This window comes from Cydia amplana, chromosome 17 (assembly GCF_948474715.1).
Source record: "Cydia amplana chromosome 17, ilCydAmpl1.1, whole genome shotgun sequence".
Taxonomy (NCBI): Eukaryota; Metazoa; Arthropoda; class Insecta; order Lepidoptera; family Tortricidae; genus Cydia; species Cydia amplana.
This window is the reverse complement of record NC_086085.1, coordinates 3,109,435-3,132,766: the sequence shown is the minus strand read 5'-3', so window position 1 is coordinate 3,132,766 and position 23,332 is coordinate 3,109,435. Positions and strand designations below refer to the sequence as shown.

Here is a 23,332-nt window from a genome sequence, read left to right as displayed (position 1 = left end):
GTTTTACAGAATTGTATCCTGATTCTTAAATTTTAATACCTCAAGTGGAACCTTCGCCTCTTTGAGGGTAATTTTATTGAATGATTTTCTATTTCAAAATTTCAATGAGCGACAATAAGTACATTAGGTATATTATAAACAAAGTTCCCTCAAGAGAACTTCGAATAACGAATATAACGGCCTGGATAGGTACTTATATAACTCAGTACTTCTAAAATATCTCAAAACACAATAATACAATTTCTATTATGTTTAATTTTATTGCTAAAATTAACCAATATGTGTCAAAATAAATCTACAAAATAGATTACATTTCCATAATGTTATCTTTCAATGACATCTTTTCCATTGTAAAACACAAAATAATTTCTATTTCACACATTCATTTTATTACACAGTATAACTAATTACATGTTGTATCCATTTAAGGTTAGAATAAACATCAGAATAATACGTTGTGCACTGTGTTCTTTTACATTTCCGTCTAGAAATAATACCCACTAGTCGACCTTCATACACTAACGGCCCTCCTGAATCTCCATGGCATCCCCAAATATTTCCAAACGTACAAATGATGTCCTTTCTTCTTTGAATAACAACCACTCCTTCGCTCGGTCCAGACCTATATTTGGTTTCTCCGAATCCTGCTATAGTAGCTTTTTGACCAATTTCTGGACGTTCTTCAGCTATTTCCATAAATATTTTGTTAAGAATCTTCAAATTAAGCAAAGCAATATCATATTTAGCTGAACTAATGCCTCCATCTTCATCGTATTTTGGATGTACTTTAATTTTAGCAAGCTTAACGTTTCCGATTGTTTCAAGCTTACCATATTTAAGACGATTGGAAGGCCCAATGCCCTTGAGCGTCAGGGCGGAGCTAAGCGCTCTGTACCCGCACCACCCGCTTACCCCGCTCGCTGCGATCGTACGTGAATTTTGTATCGCTGCACCGCCACGAGGTTCAAAGAATAAGATACAGCCCAGAGGCGTGCAGTTGGCGCTATACTCGTATACCTTTTGTTTGCAGATATTTTGTTGTTTGAGTATGAGTAGATAATGCATTTAGTGGAGGTCGTAAATTACATTTCACGGTTAATACGACTCGCGTCCTGTTTAAAACGCCGTGTAAAATTATATTATTATTATATATTACTTACCCATCCCGTTACGCACCATGCTGCACGTTTGTGTAATTGAATAACCGTCGTATTGAATTGGTAGAGTGTCATTCGATGGAACTTGCTAACTATGTAAGTAATCAAACTGGATGAATGAATTTACTAATGACTTTTGTTGACATAGTTAGTTCCATAGAATGATACTTTATGCAATACGCCGTCAGCCAACATTTTTTAATGTGTTTATTACCTACCTTAGGTTTTTTGTTTTGTCTAATATATACACATATCATAAAGAAACACATCTTCATTCATACTCACATCGTACATCGTAGTGTACCTTTACTTTACTACCTACTATTTGTAGGAACTGCAACAGTAACTTTGTAATAGCAAATATTTATATGGGATTACAAACTTACTTATGCAGTTCTTAGATCTTTAAAACGTGACTGATATTGCAATATTTTTAGGTTTTCTATGGCTTGATAAGCTGAAAACTACTTATGTTTAAAATTTGAAGCTTGTGGATATACTAGAAGTACCTTAGAATTATGATGATCGTAGGTGAGTGAGTGAGTGAGTGAGTGTGTCAGTGTCGAAAATAAGGAACTTTGACGTACAATCATTCTTAAACTACTAGTTCAAATTGAATGTTTTTGAGAATATATCTTAAGCATGTTTAGCCCTATATATTACTGAAAATTCAGGGTTTTAGCTTCAGCCAGCACAAAATTACAGGACGTCGAAAATGGCCTGAATCGCTTCGAGAAAAGGATGGTACGGCCGTGCCTCTTTTTTTGCTCGACTTGGCGGGGGCACTGCCGTGCCCTCAGATTTACTTAATAAACTAACATAATTTTAATGGGTAACAATCCTAAAAATGTAATGGTTTCTGAATCAAACTATATACGAGGGGTGTTCAAAATATTCTCGGTATGAGAATGAAAACAAACAAGTACGAAAAGTTTGATATTTTTATTTTTCAATATACTCCCCCCCTATGTTCATACACTTAAAAGATCGATCAATTATTTTTTTTAATCCTGCATAAAAATATTTTTTATCTTTGGTGTAAAAATGCTCCTCCACTGCCGCCTTCAATGCTTCATCATCGGAAAATTTATTTCCACGCAGATCCTTTTTAAGATTGGGGAACAAAAAGAAGTCGCTGGGGGCTAAGTCCGGACTATACGGTGGGTGAGTAACAGTTTCAAACCCACATTCAACAATAGCTGCCTTGGCAATATGAGCAGTATGGACGGGGGCGTTGTCATGCAGAAGCATAACACCTTTGGTTAACTTTCCTCGCCTCTTTTCTTTGATTGCATCCTTTAATTGACGTAGAATGTTAGCGTAGTACTGTCCTGTGATATTTACACCTTTTTCTTTATAATCGATCAGTAATACTCCTTCACAATCCCAAAATATCGTGGCCATGACCTTGCCAGCTGAAGGGATGACCTTGAACTTCTTGGGATGAGCTGAACCCTTAATGTGCCACTGCATGGACTCTTGTTTACTCTCTGGGTCATAATGATGAACCCAGGTTTCATCTCCAGTAACTATTCTTTGCAGCACCTCATCAGGATTTTCACCGCACAGGTCAATAAAATCGGAACAACAAGCTACACGCATGTCTTTTTGAAGCCGAGTCAGCATTCGCGGAACCCATCTTGCACTTACTTTTGACATATTAAGATGGTCATGGATAATATCATGTACGGTACCAATAGAGAGATTGGTTACTTGTGCTATAGATTTTACCTTCACTCGACCATCTTCCAATATAAGTTTTTCCACTTTATCAATATTTTCTTGTGAAGTAGCTACTACAGGCCGGCCAGGTCTAGGGTCGTCTTCAACACTCTCCCTTCCACGTTTAAACTCGCTTGACCACTTTTGAATGGTAGATAAAGAAGGAGCAGACTCACGGTAAACACAATCCATTTCCTCTTTTATGGTTTTTTGATTTTTACCCTGTTTTGTCAAGAATTTTATCACGCATCGATGTTCTAATTTAGTTAACATTGTCAATTCCCACATGATGTTCATGTTTGTTCAGCAATTGCAGAAAAACAAAAGAACATCTCGGTTCGAATTATACTTTTTTTTAATGTCAATGAATAAACCTTAGCGGCCAGTAACGAAAGAAATTTTAGAAGAGGTTGTAAGATATCAATACCGAGAATATTTTGAACGCCCCTCGTAGTATATACCTACAACATAAATTGCCAATGTTGATCAATTTTTTTTAGAAATTGAACTTTATTAAAAACGTTAAATTTTAATGGCAATATGTCGGCGCATGTTCGAAAACATTTTTTATATATTTCAAATGAAGCTTTCTCAAACATAAGTGGAAATATTGTCATTACGTTCGTAATAATAGGCTGCGAAACACCGTGTTGTGCGCGCTAAAGCGCGTCACAACCAAATCAACATTCTGCAGTTATTTAATCTTTGGCCACAATAACTCCAATTTTATTGCACCTCGGCTCAGAACAAGCATGCAGAATACAAGGAAGGCACGGAGCGACGAGCGACACAGCCTCCTCGTCTCAAAGCTAGCACACGACTGCCGGCCACGCCTTTTTCGAGCTACATACGCACAAAATGTTGAAAAATATTCGATTTCTTAAAAAAAAAATTATTTATTAACATTATTCTATGTTGCATTTGTAGTATCTGTTAAAACAATTATTCTAGTTTAAAAATAACTTTAATCGAATAAACCGTTCACTAGAAATAGGCAAAGTTAGTCGCAAAACGGCCTGTCGTAATGTTCCTTTTTTGGAAAAACTATAAGTCATAGGGAACAAGTCAAACGTTAGAAATGTTGTACATAAAACTTAAAATCATATATATTTTTTTCATATTTTTTTGTTGAACCGTTAAGAAGATATAGACTCTAGAATGTTAGAGTTTTCGGCCAAAAACGGCGTCTAGCGCCTTAAATTGTGCTACTTCTACTGTTTTAATATTCTTATATCTAAAACAATGGGCTGCACTTATAATCCAATTTGCATTTAACGCAGATCCAGTGCACGTCTTACTTTCTTCACTTAGATTTACTTTTATTAGAACTAAATGCTTATTTGCTTCTTGAGTGAGACTTGTTCCGCCATGTACACGGATGTATGAACTAGTATTTATATTATTAATTAACAACAATATGACGAATAAGTTTACCATAAAGCCCATGGTGAAGATCACACTGATAGTAAAAATAAAGCGAACTGCTATTATCATGGCATTCAGGTATTCATAGACAATGCTTAAATTTAAAATTATTGTTTGGTTTATAATTATGCCACTGTTTGTGAAAAGTGGCAATATTTTCAAATCGATAATGAGTAATAAATAATGGCTTTTCTTTTGAATATTAAATACTTTATATTTTAATTTTATGTATAATTATTTATTTAGCTTTAGCTTCAGATTCTTAGCCAATTCAACACAATGAATTTCGCCAGTGTAGTCGATATTCATTGATTTATTTATTTGATGTTCTATCAATTAATTTAATTCAATTAAATTTAAAATATATAACAATATAAACACAGTAAGACTATGAATTCTGCATCGCATCACGTTTAACCTTCGATGAAATGCCCTGGATTCCTGTGTTATCTCATAAATACAAACCGCTGCATATATGTATCTAGATCACAATTAATATAATTATGACATCAGGGCTTTTACTCATTGTTTTCCCTTGATTACGAGGGCTGCTGAATCCTTACCATCTTAGTTTCACTATTTTAATATTAGTAATAAAGTCAAAATTCTAGTTTACGCTTACCATTGAACTATTATTACTAACGTATAGAACCGGAACAGAGAACCAGTAGGTATTTTTCCTTAAGAGTTGTTGCCGTTTTGGCATCAAACTATTGTAGCGGAGCGTAAGTCTCGCGACCTAAACTCCTCGTGTTGGTCACGTGGTACAGGTTGTGAATGGGACAATTTAATTGTTTGGTATGTCGTCTGTACAATATAGTAATAATAACTCAATGACGCTTACCCATATTATGGTCATTGTTCTGATATAGAGTCTATAGGAACATTGGTATTGAAAAAATCAGTTTGCTTTACAAAAAAAATAGTTTATCTCAAAAACTGCTTAAGTAACATATGTATGTTACTCCAACTCCAAATGTTTCAAGGACGTTGGATGTTGACAGCCCCTTAAACCTGAACTACGCAATCGACACAAATGTGCAACTGCAGCCATTTATATTTCTTAAACGGTTCACTGAATGCAGACCAAGAAGACATTGAAACTAAGAGCTGGAGCTTTACGCAACTTTTAGCGATTTTGCTCCCAAGAAAATGAGGTAGAAGTCTCGGAATTAATTTCAAGGAGAAGTTTAAATAACTGTAAAACTAATCCGCGGGAGACAACGGCTGTTATACAAGTCTTTGTACAACTTTAATAACACTTATAAGGCTTTTTTCTTGTATTGCGAAAGTGCTTACAGCTTGTGCTTTTAAATCGATTGCAGCACAAAGATTAAAGTATTGTAAATAAACAACGAAAACACAACAATACTTGGCAACATTTTAAGCATAATATTATTATTGTGTTTCTTTCAAGATTAAGTATATCAGCGGTTTAGGCAGTGACGTAGTAGAATTTATATTATTATTATTTTGTCGAAATATGATAAGCTGTCACTCTGACAAGTCGCTTTGGCCTCTACAACCTCAAATAAGAAGATCATTACTACATTTAATCGTCATGTAGACGGCATATACTCTAAATAAGTACCTATGACTATGACATTGAATTGAATACACCCAAAATAGCCCCCAAAACTTTACTATGAAAACTGACCCAAAACGTTCCCCTAAAATTTGAAATGTACATTTGTGAATATACAAAGGTCCTATGGGTGTTGGTATAAACACTCCCCTCCCCCTGCGCCGCGTAATTTCCGCAGCGGCCCATCAGCTTACAGTCTTCCTGTGTGGCCTCCAGCGGGGTTAAGGGAGGAGCGGTAGCGGGGAAATTGGGGAATGCCTTCAAACTTAAGATTGTGATATTAAAATGTCAACTGATGTTAGTCGCCTGTGTCTCTCGCTAGCGCCAAAACATGTACGGGCTAGTATGAGCGAAATTAACATGCAACTAACATATTTTTTATGTCACAATGTAAGTTTGAATTGGCCTCCAGGAGGCCTATCATTTAATGCAACATAATACCAATCATAAAGCAATATATTATTATGTTATATTCTTGAAAAAAATTAGCTTTAAATATAGATAAGAATAGCTTTACAGAATCACCCATTTATATGTTAGTCTTATTTACATTGACGTAAGACCTTACGGCATTCTAAATCTCATACACTTCAAAAACAAAAACAAGTTGATTAATTTTATTATAGGACCTGACCGCGTAGCCAATGTGCCAATCGCTTACGCTCCGTAGCGATCGAAACGCAACTGTCACTGTCGCACTAATATGGAAGAGTGATAGAGAGACACAAAGCGTTTCGTTGTCGAAGCGATAGCGATTGTCACTTTGGTTAGGCCGCCTGAGGAGAAAGCAGCCGAGTCTATAGCAACCGGGCGACATTCCTATTTGAGTGGCGCGATAGATGGCGCTGCTAGCTGAGAAATTTACTAATAGTTACAAGGGTGTCCTCATACGTGGTTCAAGCGGACACCTAAACAGAGCTTTTTATTGTTTTTGTCAATATATTCACACATGCGACTTGTGCGGCAAGAAGTGCCATGATGCAGCGATAGGCTTATATAGTCATAAGCGGAAATGCATTGGCCGTCTCAACCGCTCTTGACACAGCGTTGCAACAATCATCCGTCAGGGATGCAGTGGCCATTGATGATGATGTTACTTTTGTCCCGTGACCCTCGGGTAAGAATCGGCCCGCTTACTCTCTTCCCCTACACCACACCCCAACACAGCCATTTGCAGAGCGACCGACCCGCAATTTAGCCTATTGAATTCGCTAGGCCCTTACAACTGGTACATTTGGTTTGCTTTGTTAACACCACTAATGCCCGAGCTGTTTCATACTTTGTGTACCGGAACGGAGGTTAATTAAAATATTAATTAATAGGAATCATTGCAAAGGTTGACTTTGCTGTCTTGTTGGTGGTCTTATTAAGCAATGTCAGTTGACAAATTCTTGTGTCTTGCCAATTTAAGCTGATTTGATGGCAAACATTGAACAATTGGCAACTGATACTGTAAATTTTCTGTACATTTTAGGGTCAATAAGTAAGGTATTGTCATTGTTTATTGACAAATTCTTGTAGTGTCTTGCCAATTTAAGCTGATTGCGTGACAAATATTGAAAAGACATGCGCCTATTTCACCCCGCTGGCAATTTGGCAACTGACACTGTAAATTTTCTATACATTTCCGGGTCGATATGTGAGGAATTGTTATTGTCTGTTGACAGTGTTGTGTCTAGCCAAGCCATGATTTGATGACAAATTCAGAAGGAGGCCATAACATAACAGGCGCCTATTTCACCCGCTGACAGTTGATAGTTATCAACTGTTAAGAAAATGAAATGTTAAGAAAATTGACAGTTTCAGTTGAAACTGTCAATTTTCTTAACATTTCAGGGTCGATAAGTAAGGACAATACACTTTGACTTATTAGATTAGCAATGTACGGCGAATTGTCATTGTCAGGTGACAATTGTCACAGTGGTAAAAAAGTGGCTCTATAGCAAAACAACGCAACCTTATTTTTGGGCTCGTCTTGATAAAAAGTATAGGTACGTTTAAAAAATACAGTCCGCAATAATTGGTTGTGTTAAGGTTCCTCCTCTTCTTGAAGTCGGTTAAAAATGAAAAAGGATTCGGACTATGCATTATATTGCTAAATAAATTTACTTCTTACGAGTATGCAGCAGAACGTAAAATCTGTTTTATGCAACTTACACTCATCCATAAAGTTCAACTTTACGAGCATGAGAAGTGAAAATTTTACGGTCTACCGAAAACAGTAACAGTTATCTTAACTGACCAACTTTGGACCTTATCTCCTTGCAATAAGGTTTAAGAATTGTTAGTTAACAGCGTAGAAGATGCCCTATTCAAATTGAATAAGTTGTTACGGTTTTGGACTGGTTTTGATATGACCTTGACCATCGTCGTCTCGGTGATTGGCGCACATCTCACGCACGGCTTTCACTTCTTTTGCATGCACCAATCAGCGTACGAGCCTCCTAGGGTTTGCAATCCGGATCCGAAATGTATGAAATTATACTATCCGGATCTGGATCCGGATTTGCGGATCTTTCCATACATTTCGGATCCGTCGTGCAAACCCTAGAGTCACCCCATACTAGCGTCGTTTGAGCGTCTAGTCAGCGCTATGGAAAATGGCATCGCTGCGCAGTTGGGCCAACGTTGCGTCGAGCAGCGGCCATAGACTTGACTAGACGCCTGACGCCAGTGTGGCGTGGTTGTGATTTTCAAGGTCGTATCAAACCATAACAAGTTATTAAATTTGAATCGGGTTCATGGTACTTGAAGATTAACAGAATGTCGAGTCAACAATGTCAGCATTAAGGATGACTCACGTTAGACCGGGCCGTGACCGGGCCGTGTCCGGGCCGGAGCTTCCGGCGCTTACTTTTATATGACAGATGACAGGTGACCACGTGATGCTTTCCATAGAAAACGAAGCTCCGGAAGCTCCGGCCCGGACACGGCCCGGTCTAACGTGAGTCATCCTTTACGCGGCACTCCCGGCAGATGTCGTTTCCATCCAGCGCCTTGGGACCGATTCGTTGCTCGGACTTGAAACTTTACAGCGATAATTCGTAGTGAGGAAGACATTTGTTTCAGGCTAGGAAGCTCTATAAATCCATTTTTATCAACAGCTTGTACAGTCAGCAGCAGAAGTTGCGAAGCGGGCGAGGTGTTCAAAATGATCTTGACGCGACGTTATTAAGATAAGATAAGATAAGATAAGATAAAAGATAGTTTATTCAAGTAGGCATAATTACAATGCACTTATGAACGTCAAATAAAGCTAGGTAGACCGGCTCCAACCCTACATCTCTGCCCCGAGAAGATTTAAGTCCCCCCTCAATTGGAGGAGGGTATCCCAATATGGGACCGGCAACAAACTCGGCGGGACACATCTTTTCAAAAAAAATAATTACATCTTATAATTAACATGCATTACGAGAAAATAAGTAAAAAAAAATACATTTTAAATTACTATAGAATTCATGCAATAATATTCATAAGGTGTAATACAATTTGTATGGAATCATACAAATACGTAGCTCTTTCAGAAAACATATCAAATTCTTACAAAAGGAAAAGAAAATAAAGTTATTAAAATAAATGGGAAAACAATAAATATGATTGATTGTTATGAATTACCAACATAACATATTTGATGTGCATTCTTAACTGAGCTGTGTCACCTATAACTCTATACATAAATGCAATGTTTTTAATTTCTTTTAGTTTTTATTTGTTTCTGCTTTGGGCCATGCATGTTTGTCTGTCAAGTAGTCCTCGACTCTGTAATAAGCTTTCAACATCAATGACTTTATTGTTAAGAGAATATATAAGAGCGTGTCAAGGTCATTTTGAACACCTCGCCCGCTTAGCAACTTCTGCTGCTGACTGTATATGTCCTACTGGTAGGCACTGACCTCCTTTCATTGTAAGTACCGTCAACCGTGGTGAATAGGGATGGCTAGGGTGAATATGAATAATCGTTCGTGTCGTGTTCAGATTGTGAGCACCTCTGGAGCACCTTGGCCGCTCCGATATATCTGATGGCGACTCTACTTAGAGCTGACCATACTAAAGTGAGAACGCTAACCACCTATCCCGCGATCAATGCCACGTTGCGAGCGGGACAGCAATATAGTTATGCGCGGGCGACGGAGACAGGAAATGGCGTGTCAACGCGAAATTATGAAGGGCTCCTCTACACGATGGGCCAGCGCCGGCCACTCCAAGGGACGCAGCCATGCGGTAGAATGAGATAGCAATATCACTCGCTCCCTCTACCGCATAAATGCGTCCCTTGGAGTGGCCGGCGCTGGCCCATCGTGTAGAGGAGCCATAACGTATTAGTTTGGTTGCGGTTTATTTCGAATTTCAAACCATTTTCAATAATCGACTGCCACTCACTGCAATTTGTCGCATTTACTTACAAACATTTTAACATCCCATCCAGTGCACGCCTGCATGCTTCGGCATGTAATTTATTTTGACAAAAAACCGTTTACCGCAATCCTGTTGCAATATTTAAGAAATAATCAGGTATTTTTAAGAGTCACACGGACCCGCCACCATAAAGCCGCTGCGCGCTGCCATGCAATTGAAGATCTAATTTTAAAATGACATGCTTAAATTACAAGTCACATATAAATAAATAAATAAATAAATAAATATTATGGGACAATCTTACACAAATCTACCTAGTCCCACGGTAAGCTCAATAAGGTTTGTGTTGTGGGTACTAGACGACGATATATATATTATATAGATACATATAAGTACTTAAATACAATAGAAAACATCCATAACTAAGGGCCACTTGCACCATCCCACTAACCCAAGGTTAAGCGGTTGAAGCGCTAACTCAGTGTCAAATTGTACTGGTAACCATGGTAACTCCAGGGTAAACTCTGCTAGCGCAGGGTTAGTGGAATGGTGCAAGTGGCACTAAGGAACAAATATTTGTGATGAACACACAAATAAATGCCCTTATCGGGATTCAAACCCGGGACCTCCAGCTTCGTAGGCAGGGTCACTACCGACTAGGCTACGGAGGCCGTCAATTTTTAACGTTAAGAGGATACGTCTCGCTAATGTAAGCGGCTCCTAAAACTAGTGCGATAAGGACAAGGCGAAAAACACTGCATAAAAATCTCAAAAAACGAGGTTTCGTACTCGACTGTTTCCTCCCCCAAAACTTAACCAAATATGACGAAAGTTTGAAATCTAAATGGTAATGAAATTATCTTTGTCGGACTGTTTTGCTTTTTTGGCTTATTGATATCAGTTTTGAATACCACGCCTCTCATTGCGGCATTTTGGCCATTTTTGAAGGGCCTTAAAAAACAAAAATATCAAAAAAAGCTAAACGCAGCAGATATTGACAATATTAATCTGTGTTGAAAAAATCATTGGTCTACCTTCAAAACCCACGGAGGAAACAGTCGAGTACGTTTGTATAGAGAAACTCAACCACTCCTGTTGGCTCTTAACGTAGCCTATTTGTAGAAAAACTTACTGTGAGTGTGAAAGTCGAAGCTCTGAATTCGTTAGCCGAAATGCTATTTAATTATACTAATGAACACTCAAGAGTCTTAATTCTATCACCGTCCTGGGGGGCTATTCAGAAAATCAGCACTGTTGATTCAACAGGTATAATTCCGAAATATTTGGGAGACATATAAAAACTCAAAAATGCGCGTTTTCTCAGAGATAAGATCTAGAGACACAGGGAAACCTACTTTGAGAGCTGATCTCAATATATGTAATAACTCAAAGTGAAATAAAGATTTTTTTTAGCTATAGATCGATTTCTCGACCCCGAAAAGCAAATTTCATCGAAATCGTTAGATCCCTTTCAAAGATCCCCGAAATATATACCTATGTATATAAATATCTAGGTGTTATCCCTGGGAAAACGCGCATTTTTGAGATTTCATACGTAAATTCCGAGCTTTGCTCGGTCTTCCCAGATATTTTTAGTATTGATCAACTATGTCGAGCGAAATTTTAAACAGAAGTATATTTTGTTATTGAGATAAAAGACTCAAACCCGCACGACAGGTTTTAATAATAATTAATTAATATTCTGTCACAAGTTTCGCGGGCCATATGTTTTATTTCCAATTTTCTGGCCTTACTTGAGCCCTTAAGACGATCGGTAGGCCCAATGCCCTTGAGCGTCTGGGCGGATAATACGCCAAATAAAATTATATTATTATTATATATTACTTACCCATCCCGTTACGCACCGTGCACGTTTGTGTAATTGACATAACCGTCGTATTGGTATAGAGTGTCATTCTATGAAACTTGCTAACTATGTAATCAAAGTAATCAAACTTGATGAATGAATGAATTTACTAGTAACTTTTGTTTACATAGTTAGCATCCATAGAATGATACTCTATGCAATAATTTTTTAATGTGTTTATTACCTACTAAGGTTTTTTTGTTTTAATTTGTCTAATATCTAAAATTATCTTTTATCGGATCCTTATCGGCGTAAAAATGCGACGCCATCGCCATCTGTTTGAGGTTTTATTTTTTTGTGGAATGGTCTTGATATTTGTATACTTAAAAGTATGTTTAGCGCACTCTTTAAGTAAATATTGAACTATTAAGATAAACATTGAATACTTCATTGTGCAAAAACCACCCTTTTAAGTCGACGGAGTGTTGCTGTCACGCTTTTTCCTACTATTACTCACTCATACTCCCCCAGATATTCAGTATTATCAATAAATTACTTTATCAACGTTTTAAAAAAATATATTCAATATCTGATTTTCATAGATTATGATCTTTCTGGTTTCTTCCAACTCAGAATCACTACCATATTCTTGTTGAATCCTGATGCTAATATAAAAACTATGTCCCAAATATTTGTATATGTCCCAGCATACAATGACTGGGGATCGAACCGGGAACCTTCCGTTTATAAGCAAAAAAGCGACTGTTTACAAAACACACCATGATAGTTCTTAGCTAAGCTGACGAACTTCGGGTACTTACTTATTCTCGCTTCGGTCAATTAAGTACCTGTCAACAAAATTGCACTAAACATGACGGCACTCCAAATTCGCGCCGTGGTCAGCCCGGCAACGTCGGAAATGGTATGGCAACGTCGCAAATGTATCTGTACACGACATTTGTGACACACACATACGTAAAATTGATGAAAAGTTAACTGTGATTTTTGCATAATTTCTGTATGAAACATTGTTTTCCTATTCATTTCGCGCAAACGAATATTCGAAAATAGATAAATGCGGAAATATTTATGTACTAATAGTGTGTAGTTACTTAATGAACGCGGATTGAATTTTGTATGAAAATCGAATCACCTTAATAAACTAACATCATTTTAATAGGTAACAATCCTAAAAATGTAATGGTTTCTGAATCAAACTATATATTAAACTATATTATTTTTTAGGAATCCAACTTTATTAAAAACGTTAAATTTTAATGGCACATTTTTTATAAATTTCAAATGAAGCTTTCTTAAACATGAGTGGAAATATTGTCATTAGGTTTGTAATAATAGGCTGCGAAACACCGTGTTGCGCGCGCTAAAGCGCGTCACAACCAAATCAACTTTCTGCAGTTATTTAATCTTTGGCCACAATAACTCCAATTTTATTGCACTTGGGCTCAGTACAAGCATGCAGAATACAAGGAAGGCACGGAGCGACGAGCGACACAGCCTCCTCGTCTCAAAGCTAGCAAACGACTGCCGGCCGTGCCGGCCACGCCTTTTTCGAGCTACATTCGCACAAAATGTTGAAAAATATTCGATTTCTTATGATGATTTATTATTTTTTTATAAAAAAAATGATTAATTAACATTATTCTACGTTGCATTTGTAGTGTCGGTTAACCCGTGGAGCGCCCTAACAAGACACGTGTGCTAGTAACTAGTATAGGAGTTCCATACTACGGTAATTCTGGGGCGCTCCAGGGGTTAAAACATTTATTTTAGATTAAAAATAACTTTAATCGAATAAACCGTTTAGTAGAAATAGGCAAAGTTAGTCGCAAAACGGCATCTCGTAATGTTCCTTTTATAGAAAAATTATAAGTCACAGGAAAAAGGGCAAACGTTACAAATGTTGTACATAAAACGTAGATTCATATATATTTTTTTCATAATTTTTTGTCGAACCGTTAAGAAGATATATACTCTAGAAAGTAAGAGTTTATGGCCAAAAACGGCGCGTAGCGCCTTAAGTGAAATGAATACGTACAAATGTAGGTACCTAGTCTCCATTTTTAGGGTTCCGTAGCCAAATGGCAAAAAACGGAACCCTTATGGATTCGTCATGTCTGTCTGTCCGTCTGTCCGTCTGTCTGTCCGTCCGTATGTCACAGCCACTTTTTTCCGAAACTATAAGAACTATACTGTTGAAACTTGGTAAGTAGATGTATTCTGTGAACCGCATTAAGGTTTTCACACAAAAATAGAAAAAAAAACAATAAATTTTGGGGGATCCCCATACTTGAAAAATGAAAATGAAAATGAAAATGAAAAATATTTTATTCAGTAGCTTAAAAAACAAATTACAGTATCTGCACTGGTGCCTCTTTTTAAGTGAGAATACACTTGTGCTAAGAGAACACCGCTCTTCCACGCGGTTAGTTTACAATAAGTATCTTAGGAATAATATGTAATAATAAACTATGAAAAAATTTCAAATTCTAGCATTAATATAAGTATTAACTAGACCTTATATTATATACTTAGATCTGAAACTCAAATTTTTTTTTATTAAACCCATACGTGTGGGGTATCTATACCTTAGGATAGGTCTTCAAAAATGATATTGAGGTTTTTAATATCATTTTTTTCTAAACTGAATAGTTTGCGCGAGAGACACTTCCAAAATGGTAAAATGTGTGTCCCCCCCCCCTGTAACTTCTAAAATAAGAGAATGATAAAACTAAAAAAAAATATATGATGTACATTACCATGCAAACTTCCACCGAAAATTAGTTTGAACGAGATCTAGTAAGTAGTTTTTTTTTAATACGTCATAAATACCCTCAATACGGAACCCTTCATGGGCGAGTCCGACTCGCACTTGACCGCTTTTTCTTCTATAGAATTATACCATACATGGAAAATCACAACAAAACAGCGTAATATAGGTAATACTTACCTACCTATGTAGGTATTATTTCAACAAACTACAATAGATTTACAGAGCCAATCAGAAGTTTTCACTTGTATAACTTTAATTATCAAAGTTAGTTTTGTTCTACAAGTCTAAATTAGTTTTTTTTTGTTTACTTACTACATTGATATCTAAGGACCGGCCTTACGGGCAATAAAGACTGCACGATTGGCTCGAATTCGTGAGTGACACCGTGGTGACACCGCTGAACTAGCACCATTATTAGAGCCCTTAAGACTCGTTCTTAGATTATGTCAACGACTTACCTACTGACGAATCTAGCCCAATGGGTACAATGCGTTTATCTCAAATTATGGCTATTTTGGACTACAAATATTTCATGGAGCCATTTGTCCCTTCGTGCGTCACATGTTATTCAAATACTAAGTAACTTTTCAAAAAGTTCGGTTTCGCTATCCTCTTAACTTATCACTAAAAGCAGCACAGAACATATTAAAGAGGTTAGAATGGCTATATAGCGCACAGTTAGTATCGGAACCGGTGTCGCCGTTCGTTCCTCTCCACATTTACTAACACTCGCGCAACGGTAGTAAAAACTAGCTAGCGCCTTGTGCGCGTGGTGATTGGATACGCCTCCTTTAAACAGATTTGACGTTTGGCTTCTTAATCTGTACGTTATTGTGGCGCAAAAAGGCATGTTTACTTCATTTTCGGTCAGCGCGGGCGAGTAGCATGCGAGCGTTTGCTCAAAACCCCGCGGCGACACGTACCCTGCTCGCATCGCCATTCTACTTGTTCTGTGAAAAGCAGCTTATTTAAAATAACCTTTTAGAATAGGTACCCTCCCGAGACTCTTTTAAACCTCAACAACGAGTTAACTTTGTCTTAATCTGTATGACCAATAACATAAATTAAGCGAAGTGGCCTCCCAGCAATTTGCATTAGAATACCAGCGAGAAGATAAAAACATTACTTCCTCTACAAAGTGAATCCAATGCAATTGCAAATGTACATCAAAAACGCGTATATAATTTTTATTTTTATTTCAAATTCTACCTTATACTTTAACAAATAAGGTACATTTTCGAAAATATATTCAACGGGCGATGTGATTTTGGGAAGATGATTCTGGAATAATCCTTGCGGCCGACTTTAAGGTTAGGGGAATGAGGATCAAATTGCCGTGGCTTAGTTTTGAGTTAATAGCGGTCTTAGTTGGCAGTGTGTCACACCGAGCTCTTTGAATAAGCTGTTATTATTGCGGTATCTTCAAGCCCAAAGACCTATAAAAAGGCCTCCCGTTACACTGTAAGTATTTTGAATCCTTACTCCTTAGGTTGACAAATAAAAATTGCATTTGTCTTGGCAAGTTTTGATTCGTGGGCTAGGTTGAAAAACATGCATGCAATTTTCATTACATTGCGGTGTCTGATTAAACTTTTGAATGCAGTCGGCAATGTACTCGTAACGTAAATTGCATGCAAGTTCTTGCTGGTCTTAACCTTGCTTTACAAAGCTAGATTATAATTTATAAAATATTTTGATTTTTAGGGTTCCGTAGCCAAATGGCAAAAAACGGAACCCTTATAGATTCGTCATGTCTGTCTGTCTGTCTGTCTGTCTGTCCGTCTGTCCGTCTGTCTGTCTGTCCGTCTGTCTGTCCGTCCGTATGTCACAGCCACTTTTCTCCGAAACTATAAGAACTATACTGTTGAAACTTGGTAAGTAGATGTATTCTGTGAACCGCATTAAGATTTTCACACAAAAATAGAAAAAAAAAACAATAAATTTTTGGGGTTCCTCATACTTCGAACTGAAACTCAAAAATTTTTTTTTCATCAAACCCATACGTGTGGGGTATCTATGGATAGGTCTTCAAAAATGATATTGAGATTTCTAATATCATTTTTTTCTAAACTGAATAGTTTGCGCGAGAGACACTTCCAAAGTGGTAAAATGTGTGTCCCCACCCCTGTAACTTCTAAAATAAGAGAATGATAAAACTAAAAAAAATATATGATGTACATTACCATGTAAACTTCCACCGAAAATTGGTTTGAACGAGATCTAGTAAGTAGTTTTTTTTATACGTCTTAAATCGCCTAAATACGGAACCCTTCATGGGCGAGTCCGACTCGCACTTGGCCGCTTTTTGTTTTTTAGTTGACTATAATAAAAATTATAAACGGAAATATATGTCATTTACTAAAGGAATAGTGAAAGCGCTGGTGGCCTAGCGGTAAGAGCGTCCGACTTGCAATCCGGAGGTCGCGGGTTCAAAGCCCGGCTCGTACCAATGAGTTTTTCGGAACTTATGTACGAAATATCATTTGATATTTACCAGTCGCTTTTCGGTGAATGAAAACATCGTGAGGAAACCGGACTAATCCCAAGCCTAGTTTACCCCCTCTGGGTTGGAAGGTCAGATGGCAGTCGCTTTCGTAAAAACTAGTGCCTACGCCAATTCCTGGCATTAGTTGCCAAGCGGACCCGCAGGCTCCCATGAGCCGTGGCCAAAATGCCGGGACAACGCGAGGAAGAAGATACTAAAGGAATAGTGACCATCAAGCCCCTTGGCTTGAGATTATGGCGTTAGCCACGTAAGTTGAAGACTCCGACCTCGGCCACTGCTCTCGAGGACTTGAGGCCTTAACATGATGTCCTTATTGCGATTCAGTTTAGGTCCTAAACATAATCGCAAACATCATGGTAAGGCCCCTGGTCACTTTTTGTCTGCTCTACAATTCGACGTGGTGTGAAAGAAGCCAATCTTAATAGGATGTAAAATTTGTTAAATCCTTATGGCTTGGAAAATGAACTAAAAAGACAATTAGATACCTAAGGATTGTTAAAGTAGACTCTAATATATTCGACATTAAGTAGACTCTAATATACGAATAATAAACGATTTTTTTCTGCCTAATTTAGAAATTCCCTCTTGGAATTAACTCATAATGTGTGTCATATTTTCCATGGATTTTCCATACTAGAGATACTTTATATTTATCTATACATATTATAAAACAAAGTCCCCCGCCGCGTCTGTCTGTCTGTATGTTCGCGATAAACTCGAAAACTACTGAACGGATTTTTGTGCGGGTTTCACCTATCAATAGAGAAATTCTTGAGGAAGGTTTAGGTATATAATTTATTAAGGTCCACCCGCGCGAAGCCGGAGCGGGTCGCTAGTCAAGATATATTTTGAACTACTTAAGCGTTTCACACCATCGTTATATAAAATAGCTATTTACTAATCCAAACCGTAGCTATACAATAAGTGTAAGGCCTGAGTGGACGCTCGAGTTGGGCGGGCAGCGGGGCGGGGCGTGCGGCGTGCATGTTAAACAAATGCAAGCGTATAGGAGCGGCCTTAGGGTCTCCCCATACTTATCGACGCGGATTCGGCGAAAGCCGATAGTAAACAGCATAAACAGGTAAGGTTCGGTTCGGCTCCGTTCGGCCGTCGACGGCCGACGCGTCGGCGTCTTTTTCGCTCTTATTGCGTGGACATAAAGTTTCATTTCTATTGGCATTGCCGATTCCGCGTCGATAAGTTTGGGGAGACCCTTAGTGCACACTGCTCACATCACTTGTGACCCCGAAGCCACGCTGCACGCCCCGCCGAACGCTCCGCTTCGAGCGTCCACTCAGGCCTTACACTAATAGCTACAGTTTGGGGCAGCGAACGGTGAGGCGTTGACACGCAGCCGGAACTGCCAGTCTGGCGCTGTATTACTATTGCGAACGTTTGAGGCTGACCAGCATAAGGTAGAATTATCTCCGGGATTTACTAACAACATTTCTAGTCGGCGTATTTTTGAAGTGAAAACTTCTTTAGCGGCGCTGTGCAAGTGCACAGCTCCGCTAAAGAAGTTTTCACTTCAAAAATCCCCACCCCACCCATTTCTCCACCTCAGAAAGTTTTGAGGTGGGGAAAAAATGTGAAACCCGCGAGAGATGACGTGACCGTAAGACGAACACGTGACCTGAAAAACTGCTACATGTAATGTCATTGAGTTTTTCTTTATTGATTTAAATGCTATCTAGTGAGTTTCGCTCTAACTGGTATTAATATAACTCGAGTACCAACAACGATGTACTTAGGGGTTTCAAGTAATGCGACGAAATAACGGTAGATGGCGTTAACCCCAATTATACATAGTGCTGCAGACATTTTGCAATAGTGATTGAGTTTTCACTTCTGCCAGCACTCCCGGAGTGCAACCCGTTGTTTTTTTAACGAAATCGAGTACCATAAATGTTACGCAAATACCTATTCATGCCAAGTGTTTGAAAACGAGAGGGTGACTTCGATTGTTTTGGAGCGGCTTTTTGGTAGCGGGTTCGTTGTAATCCAAAATTTTTCGTAAACGCAGCGTTAGGTAACCGCAATATTAAAGGGACCCACTGATTAATAGGGATATCGGACTGTCAGTTAGAACAAAAACTCGACAGTTCCGAACAACTGACAGGCCGATATCGTCCGGCGGACCGGTAATCAGTGGGCCCCTTAAAGGATGACTCATGCTAGACCGGGCCGTGCCCGGACCGGGGCGTCCGACGTCATTTTCTATGACGGCTGATCGGTGATCACGTGGTACTTTTTTATTATTATTATAAGCCTATACAGTGTTCCACTGCTGGGCCTTTGCCTCCCCCCTCCCCCCTCGATCTCCACTCGTCTCGGTCTTGAGCAATCCGGCCAATCGTTGAAATATGCGCGCGTCCAGGTCGTCCCGCCATCTCCGTACTTGTGGTACCGTACCGGTGGTACTTTCCATAGAAAATGAAGCGCCGGAAGCTCCGGCCCGGCCACGGCCCGGTCTAGCGTGAGTCACCCTTTATTCATGAAATGAAATACATCTCGATCTTCGAACGTCGGGATGTAATTAAAATATGTACATTATTATATTCGATGTAAGTACCTAATCCGTCTAAAATAGTAGAGTCAGACCAAGAAAAGTCTGCAGCGGATTTGATAGCTCACGCAGTGCAACTGTTATTTTAAACGTCAAACTTCTATGAAATTGTGACTTATAAACAACACTTGCACTGCGTGGGCTATCAAATCCGCTGCAGACTTTTTTTGGTCTGACTCTAGAAGTTGAAGCAGTTTTCGCTAAATATTATTGTGAATCTCAAGACATATACTTGTATTACACTAGGCGATACCTTGGCAAGCAATTGGCACATCAGAATCTTGGCACGGGAGATGTGATTAAAATCTGCACAGCGTGTTCAGATAATCTGGCTAGCGACCAGAAAGTGATCGTGCTCGCAGCAAATAATAACATTTTGTTGTTTTTGTTGTATCGTCTTTGGGTCATTCTCTCATTTCGTGCAAATCGGTGAGATTCTCTCGATTTGTAATTTTTGTTTTAAATGGTAAACTTTTGAGTTTCGTCAATTTGTGGATTCATTTATTAACATTTTTCTGCTAAAGGCACCTTTGTAACGTTATTACTTTTCATTTAATAAGGCTACTGGTAATGAACTACGCGCTGGTAATGAATTCGGCCGAGATGGTAATTTTATCAGTGGACGGTAATGAAACAAACTTATGAAATCGAACATATTCTATGTATATAAATATGTATTTATCTATATACGTATGTATATCGTCGCCTAGCACCCATAGTACAAGCTTTGCTTAGTTTGGGGCTAGGTTGATCTGTGTAAGATGTCCCCCAATATTTATTTATTTATTTATTTATTATTTATATAAAAAACTGTATTTCAAGAAAATTAACACCAATTAAAATCAACAATATTAAAAACATGTGTCTTAAGCACTGCGGAGATGATCAAACCGACTTGACATACACTTGGAGTTGACAATCTCAACTTATAATGTTCAAGCTAGATGGTACATTCACCATTTACTTATCATCATTATAAGTCGAGATTGTTAACCCCAAGTGTTTGTTAAGTCGGTTTGATCATCTGCGCACCATATCACATAAAACATAGTTTTCAAATTTTCAAAAATTAGCATAGACAAAATATATTTAAATCATTCGCGTTTTGTACCTATGTAATTTTTTTTTATCGTTTTAACCCTATAGTGTGGGGTGTCGTCGGATAGGTCTTTAAAAATAAATAGGAGTTTGCAAACAACATTTTTTGATAAAGTCAATCAATTCGGAAATAATAATTTAGAAAGAATAAAAAACGGTTATTCCTTCTAACTTTTGAAAAATCGATCCAAAAAATATGGAAAAAAATCATAAAAATAGTGCTTAATAAACTCATTCAAACAAAATTAAAGCGAACTTGATAAGTTAAGCCGTTTATGAGTTATCGCTAAAAGTCTTCCCTTCTTATTTTATTTAAAAGCCTGGCAAACCTTATTTGTGACCGGATTTTCGCAAGCAACCCTATAACCACATAATAGTGACCGGAAAAAGATAGGCAACCTAGTTGATTTATATTGTACAAGTTGTATACTTTCCATTGGAACTTATTTCGTTTGTCAGACAGATCGGTGAAATTTGAAGAAAAAATTTTTTTTTTTCAAAAAATAATTAAACATAGTTTTGACCATATTTCTTTAAGCAACCCTATTTATTTATGTTCAGGAATATATTTTCTTTCATAATATGTAAGTTTCATCCGTCAGACATATCGGTGAAGGTCGACCATCTTAGACTACAAAGGCTCCCCGGTTGGGCTCCCCTATTATCATATACAGTTTTAAATGTTTATAACAACGTAATATTTATAATAACTAAGCCTCTTTCCATTAAATGCACTGCCTCGAATATATTATCATTACCTTCTTAAGTCATTCATTACCTTTCCCAGTAAAATTAGAAGGAAAAGAAGTGAATGAAACCGATATGAATGAAGTTTTGGAAGTTTTTGTCGCCTACATCAGTTGGCATCAGACCTTAATTTTGCAGAATAAACCATCTGAAAGGGGACACTAAAACACTTCATTACGTATAATTATAATAATGTACACTTGCTACTTACTGTATAAATCACGCGATGGCGATGAAGACTAACGAGAACCACACTCCTTCCCGACCCGAGAGATCGTATATATTTTCGCTAACAGCGGCACACGGGCGTCCGCTACGAGATCACGCGGCCAACTGACTGACGAACAATGTGTTGCATCGGCGGTAGGCGCTATATACCCTCGCTATATAGCAAAATATAGCTAATCTATTTCTCGCGTCGGTAATGAAGAAATTACTTGAACTATACACTTATAAGGCTGTATAGTTTTTATTATTTATTTCTAGCTTCTAATATTATACGATTTAAAACATAACTAAATAAGTCATTTATTGAACAAACAACGAATTTTCTATTTGTAGTATCTTAAGGTTAAAATGTAGGTCAAAGTTATATCTTCACGCGTTACATGTAGAGATGAATGAAAAAATTGGGTGTTAATTGTACATATAAAGAAAATACATATCTTTTTAGAATTGTTCATTGGAGAGACATATACTTTAGGCCCTATGTTACAACCTTGCATTAACAGATATTTGAAAACGCCACCACATTTTTGGTAAATTTCCGAAAACACCGATTTGCACGAAATGCGAGAACGACCCCTTTGCAGCCGTACAGCTGACTTAAACCCAAACTTTGGAAAAGCCACTTTTTAGGGTTCCGTAGCTAAATGGCAAAAAACGGAACCCTTATAGATTCGTCATGTCTGTCTGTCTGTCTGTCCGTCTGTCTGTCCGTCCGTATGTCACAGCCACTTTTCTCCGAAACTATAAGAACTATACTGTTGAAACTTGGTAAGTAGATGTATTCTGTGAACCGCATTAAGATTTTCACACAAAAATATAAAAAAAACAATAATTTTTTGGGGTTCCCCATACTTCGAACTGAAACTCAAAAATTTTTTTTTCATCAAACCCATACGTGTGGGGTATCTATGGATAGGTCTTCAAAAATGATATTGAGGTTTCTAATATCATTTTTTTCTAAACTGAATAGTTTGCGCGAGAGACACTTCCAAAGTGGTAAAATGTGTCCCCCCCCCCTGTAACTTCTAAAATAAGAGAATGATAAAACTAAAAAAAATATACGATGTACATTACCATGTAAACTTCCACCGAAAATTGGTTTGAACGAGATCTAGTAAGTAGTTTTTTTTTTTAATACGTCATAAATCGCCTAAATACGGAACCCTTCATGGGCGAGTCCGACTCGCACTTGGCCGCTTTTTTGTACGATTAACATGTCGATCGTAGGTACATCGACAAACGCCAGACGAAAAGAAAATATGTATCAAGGGATGACATATGCTACGAAAATTTTCCTTCTCTGTTCTACTTTAGTATTATTTGGCGCGTCCTGTACGGATATGA

General features: G+C 37.9%; 1 long non-coding RNA gene across 1 annotated transcript in view; it reads right to left on the bottom strand.

Moving 5' to 3' along the window:
* Positions 1-16,717: 16,717 nt before the first annotated feature.
* LOC134655764 (uncharacterized) overlaps positions 16,718-23,332 on the bottom strand; it is a 448,475-nt gene continuing 441,860 nt past the window's right edge. The window contains exons 2-3 of the long non-coding RNA XR_010097459.1: positions 22,854-23,138; positions 16,718-17,088 (exon numbers count right to left, since the gene is read on the bottom strand). This is a non-coding gene — a long non-coding RNA (uncharacterized LOC134655764). The remainder of the gene's footprint in view (positions 17,089-22,853; positions 23,139-23,332) is intronic.